The following is a 6,010-nucleotide window of genomic DNA, read 5'->3' as shown; positions in this document are numbered from 1 at the left end:
GGCCAATCGGCTATGAGGACCAGCTGCAACTATAGCCAAAGAGCTGCTGTGCTGGAGACACCCCTGTGGAGCAGGATTACTTCAGTGGGGCTTTGGTGTTCACCAAGTGTGCCCCTTGAGTGTGTCACTCGTGGATATGGTAGGGCTGTAATACAGCGTGTTCGAGTCTGACTACCAGGTGCACTGTCTCTGGGGCCTCCCAGGAGATGCAAAGTCAGCCTCTGCCTTGCCCAGGGCCACCCAGCATGAGCTACTCAGCAAACCGTAGTTGGCTGCTACTTATGCTGGGCTTGGAGGTGTCCAGGAGAGGCCCAGCTATGAGCCAATGCAGCTGCCGCTAGTGCCAGGCCTGGGGCCACTTATCAAGCCGTATGGGGCAGCTGCTGCTTGTTTGAGAGATTTTAGGAAAGTCCTAAGCATGAGGCTTGAGAGGCCACTTGCACAGAAAAGCCCCTGGAAATGGCCTGGATGAGCTGCAGGTGGGGAGGGGCGGGGCCTCCAGGAATCAGGGGGTGGGGCCAAAGGTGTGAGTCAGGTGCTGGCGATTCACATATGGCCCCTGCCTGCCGGCTGTGAGCCCTGAGGACTTGCCACAGGAGCCATGGCCTCCGCCAGCCCTTCTGCCTGGGAGGAAGCCGCCCTCCAGCTCTAGCCCGGATCTCAGGCAGGTTAGTTCCTCCCCGAGTGTCCCATGTCCCTCCCAGGCTTAACCCGCGGCACCGGGTGTGGGCCCGTGGCAGCGTCTCCGGGCTCCAGCCCGGATCCCCCTGTGTCTCCGCCCCTCTTACCAGTCTCTGTGCTGCTTCAGGTCCCTGGTTGTGGGGCTTCTGTTCAGCCAGATTTCAGGAGGCTCTGAGTGATGGTGGTTCTGTATTTTAGCTGTGACTCTGATGTGGTTGTGGGAGGTGGCGGGTGCAGCTGTTACCTACACCGTCATCTTGTTTCTCCTCGCTTTGTTTTTAAATATGCACTCACAGACCCAATGTAGGTGAAAGGGCAGCCAACACCAATTTCCCTAGAAATGCCCAGTTTAAAAAATGTGGTGAGGGTCTGGCCTGTGACATTCCATCTTTAATGACACAATTTACAAACCCTGAGAAGTAAAGGAAGGAGAGTGAAAGACTCAACGTAGTATTTGTCGCCTCAGAGAGTGTGACATTTCAGTTTCTCAAGATGGGTAATACTTGAAATTTGCTTAGTAGGTCTTAAATTATGTCTTCTCAACACCCCCCCCCCCAAAAAAAAAACAAAAGACAATGGTAGCTATGTAGAGACAGTGGATACATTAATTAGCTGATTTTGGTGATCATTTCACAATGTATATTTATCAAAACATCAAGTTGTACACTTAAAACACACAGTGTTTATATGTTAATCAGACCTCAATAAGGCTTTTAAATAAAAGGAATCTTCTTACTGCCTCACTGTTGTATTTCATCACTTTCATCACTAGGTGTCCCCCTGGCTAGCAAACTGTACTGAGAACGCTGCTTCCCTGCACATCCTTTTTGGAGTGAAGGTAGAAGGCAAGAGTCTGCAACAAATCCGAGGCTTTCCTGCCTCATAGGAGGGGCAGAAGGAGGGCGAGAGAAGGGCTTTTGGAGGGACTGTATGTTCTGGCAGAACCGTTCTTTAACATAGAGGCAGAGCTGAAGGTTCTGGCTGTAATTAGAAGGAACAGATTAAATGTGAAAGGAACACTCAAAACCTAATTTCCACCACAGGAAATGAGCATGGCCCAGAATAGACACCAAGCATGATTACACTGCAGGATGGGCCTCTGGAGAGGAGAGTTGGTACATACCCAGCGGGGAGCTGCTCTAGGGAGATACTCGGGCCAGATAGATGGAGTGTCCTTTGCAGGTGATGCAGAGAAACAGAACAGTATGTGTCTTTCTGGGTGGGTTCCTGCCTTACGAATCTGTCAACTGAGCTCACAGAGTCTGGAGTTTGTAACTTGCAGAAACCTTATTTTCTTTAATCTGGCCTTTTATTTTGATATTTTATTTGACTCAAACTGGCCTCACCTAACGCCCTGACTCACCCACCTCCCTCTCTGTTGCTTAATCATTAAGCCCTCAGGATAGTGAGGTTCTGGTCAGCATGTAGTAGTCTTGAAGAAATAAGGTCCTGGGTCTGTTGACCTCTGAGACAGAGTTTTCAGTTTAACTAAACATAATATCTTGGCCTCAGCTGTGTTTTAGCTCCAGACCCAGGAAAGTAGAACTATCCCACAGAACAAACCCTTGTGAAACTGGAAAGATCAACTCCATGGCTGACATCAGGACCAAAGGCAATGATCATTACCCCCTACCCCAGCGCCCACCAGTCAGTAGAGACCACATCCTAGCTCTGTTAGTCACCATGATTAATGATTTCCCCCTATATGACCCATCCCCTGGAAGCCACGGGGGAGCCAGGTGTTTGAGCTTGAATTACCTGTGGCTCCGGGCATGGCGACATCTCCTTAAGGAATCCTTACTTTCTTGGCTGCAAACTTCTGTTATTGGGCTTTGGTGCGTGCAGGCAAAGGGACCCCTTCAATTCAGTAACAAAGTTTTGGCTAAAATAAATGACAGAGATTTATTCAAGGGTCTTAGGGTTTGCACACTGGAAACACAACTAGGCAATACCCAGTATTCCAAAGGAGAGAGAAAATTTGAGGGTTTTTACAGTAAAACTGATTTCTTGAGAAAAATCAGTTCTGCATTCCTGATTCCCAGACTGGTCCATGGTGGTAATTGTCAGATGTCCAGTGGAACATTTTCATACTGAGATCATTGTGTAGGTTTGGGTATGTCCATCCATTAACATGCAATGCACTGATGTGTATCTAGGATCAACGCAGGAGTGAAAAATGTAAAGAGTAATTATTTCCCTATCTCTCAGCCCATGTGAAGTTAAAAATTTAGCTTGACCATAGTGACTCCATTTTATTTCACTCGAATCCAAAGTCATTTTTCTGACTTAATGACAAGTTTTTAGGGTCCCAGCCCCCGTACTTAATCATCAGTCAATTGGCTGGATCACCTGGGCTCCGGATGTCTCTGCTTTGTGGGTGGAATTTAAGGGCACCTAGTAATGAACAGATCAAGCCCAAGATGGAAAGATTCAACTAATCAAAATGCCATTTCAAATGAAAACAACTCACTGAATTTTCCTTCCCCGGCCAGGCTCCTTCCCCTTTCTGTAGCCACCCTTAAACTGTAACAAGTTACTGAAAGACAGACATCTGGCCTTGAGCAGAGCTCATGCTGCACTGTCGGATATAAATTATAAAGACGCGTTCTGGAGCCAGTGCGGTAGCCAAGAGTCCATGCATTGGGCCTCGGTCTGGACATAGCCTCTCTGAGGCTCAGTATGCAATAGGATTTGGTTTCCTATGACATGTGGTAATTCCACGATCTTCAGAAGTTGTGATGAGAGTTCAGTAAGGTAATATAGGAAGTGTCTGGCACAGAACTACCCCTGAAAGGAGTCACTACCCTTGCACCTCTTCAGTGTTTGTAAAGAATTACTTTTCTTGTTCCCTGTCCTGGCCACATGGCACTGCTCAAACCTGCACACATGAGAACTGATAATATCAGGCCAAGCACTGCGTATGGCTCCCCCCCACCGTGCTAGGTGGTATGCCCTGGGCACACACTGTCCATCCCTAGGAGCTCAGAGTCTAGAAGGAGACACATGGAAACAACATGCTCCCTTGCCTAGAAGGTACCCTTATTTATCTGGTAAACACACTCATCCCTTGTCCCTCTTGAAGCCTTCCTAACTCCCTTCCAGAGTGCCCAGAGCCCCTCTGCCGTACACTCTGGAACCGGGAGTTTGCTGCAGCACTTTAAGGGAAAGCTAAATTCCCCGCCTGCATCACGGCCAGCCCTGAGGTTCTCATGATGTGGAGTCCACCCTGGAGTCCACATGTCTTGCTCCAGTGATCCTCTCCTTTATTTTACACGTACCTTCCTCCAGCGACGACCAAGCACCAGGACTTGTTTGGCACCAGACTCTTCACTGACCTGCAATAAGCTTTCCCCCTTTTCCCAGGACCTGCCCTGTCCTGGGGTAGGGCCACTCCTTGCTCGCAGGACTAGGCAGGCACCTTCTCCAGCCTGTAGTTCTCAAAGGAGCCTAGTTGGGTGAGTCCCTGTGGTCCTTGCTTCCGGCAAATTCTGTCACTAAAGAAGAAAGAAAACCCAACCCATAAATTTCACCTCTTTTTGCTGCAACCAATTTAGACCAGTTGTGGAACTCTTTTGACAGTTTGACAGTCAGGTAAAGGGATTCCAGAAAAAGCCCAATAACTTGTCAGTTGACTTCCCCCAATACTCATGTTTCAAATGGTTAGTTTTAGTGTATATTTCAAGCAATTAGATTTGAAGGCCTAAACTAGCAGAAAATTGGTTGCTGAGAACAAATAAGTACTGTTTTACAATTTGCCCTGATGCAGAGACGAGAGCCTTGGCACTTTCTCTTGCTTATCCAGTCAGTAAACATTTATTTAGTGCCTGCTATATGCTGGCTACACAATGGTAAATAAAATTGTACCTGACTCTGGATTGCTTAGTATTTTGCATCCAGAGAGATGACAGCTCTTATTCAACAAATCACACGAATAAATGTAGGCAGTTACATCCATTACAGATTGAGATAACTCCGAAGGAAGGAAACACAGTTTCATGCAAACAAATGACCTAGTTTAGAGTGGGACTCAGGAAGAGTTTGGACCTTCTTATATCTGGAGTGGAAACTGGGATACTCAGACAAAAACAAGAAACTAAACAACAGAGCTATTTTTTCCCTTCAGATTAGTAAATCTTCCTATTGTAAGTGTAGTGCTATTTAAATATCAGCATAAGTCAAGATTCCTATAATTTCTCCATCCCCAGCAGGTCCTTGCATGCTCAATGGAAATAACCTCTCTAAGCAACTGGCTAAGGGGGACTTTGAAATAACCAGCTGCTCTCAAAGCACAGACCCCTCCACTTGGGCCCTGCTAGTTGAAGTCACCCCCTAACTATTTCTGACAGGGTGATGACAACGTGCTGGATATGGGCCCAGCTCTGGCAGGCAGGCGTGCATGGGAACAGCAGGATGAATTAGTGTCCCCTGTTATCTAGGGAAAAGGTTAGATGCTGGCTGCTATCTAGGTAAAAGGTTAGAATAATTTCCTTCACTCAAAGTTTTCTGAAAGTATGTAGGTAACTGGCTGAAGTCAAGATAACTGTTCACTGGTGACTGAGGGAGTCATGCGGTCTTTGCTGTGTACCATTTATACAGGGTATCCCCCCAAAATGTATACATACCGTAACAGCTGATATCTGAATTTTGAAAATGAAATGTATTTTAATACACGCTGCCTTTATAATTATTCAAAGTGTGTGCGTACTTTTAAGGCAGTAGGAGTAAGACAGGGATATCGATTAAACCAAACCAGAGCTATATGAATATATTACTGCCTGAATACTATGCTCAGTTTTTAATGTTAAATTAACATCTGGCTCACAGATATTTAGATACCCCCCAGATATTCTACTGAGTCAAATCTCTAGGCACCAGGAAGTTTAGAGTGGAAGGGAACATGGAGTTGAGTTCATCTAACACTTTCTGGATTTGGGGATTCAGATTGATAAAGTTCCAAAAAACGATTTGCGAGACCTATCTAGAGGTTGCCAACATTTTATTTTCTCAACAAAGTAACTGAAAACACCTAGTAGTTACTGTCACCCCCATGATGTGACATTAAAGTGACTATAACAAAATATAACTTACTGTTTTAATAGATAAGTTAGATTTATGAAAAACTCATTGTATTTGGGGGAGGGGGTGTTTCCTCCTTTCTACAAGGACCTGTGAAATATGAAGACTTCACAGTTCAGCACCAGTTCTTGCACTAGGATTTGAGAAGCTCTGATGGAATTCACGTCTCCCCAGATTCCACAAGTTAGGAAACCAAAGTGAGGCCCCACGTGACCAGAATTGTTGCCCAAACCCAGGCACCAACTCACAGCTG

The 6,010-nt window shown here is 46.2% G+C and overlaps 1 long non-coding RNA gene across 1 annotated transcript in view; it reads left to right on the top strand.

Annotated features, from left to right (window-relative positions):
* The first annotated feature begins 501 nt into the window (after positions 1-501).
* Positions 502-6,010, top strand: part of LOC308550652 — a 67,535-nt gene continuing 62,026 nt past the window's right edge. The window contains exon 1 of the long non-coding RNA XR_013997941.1: positions 502-668. This is a non-coding gene — a long non-coding RNA (uncharacterized lncRNA). The remainder of the gene's footprint in view (positions 669-6,010) is intronic.

This window comes from Miniopterus schreibersii, assembly GCF_964146895.1.
Source record: "Miniopterus schreibersii genome assembly, chromosome: 2".
Classification (NCBI taxonomy): domain Eukaryota; kingdom Metazoa; phylum Chordata; class Mammalia; order Chiroptera; family Miniopteridae; genus Miniopterus; species Miniopterus schreibersii.
The sequence above is the reverse complement of the archived record's forward strand: the minus strand, read 5'-3'. Positions and strand labels throughout refer to the sequence as shown.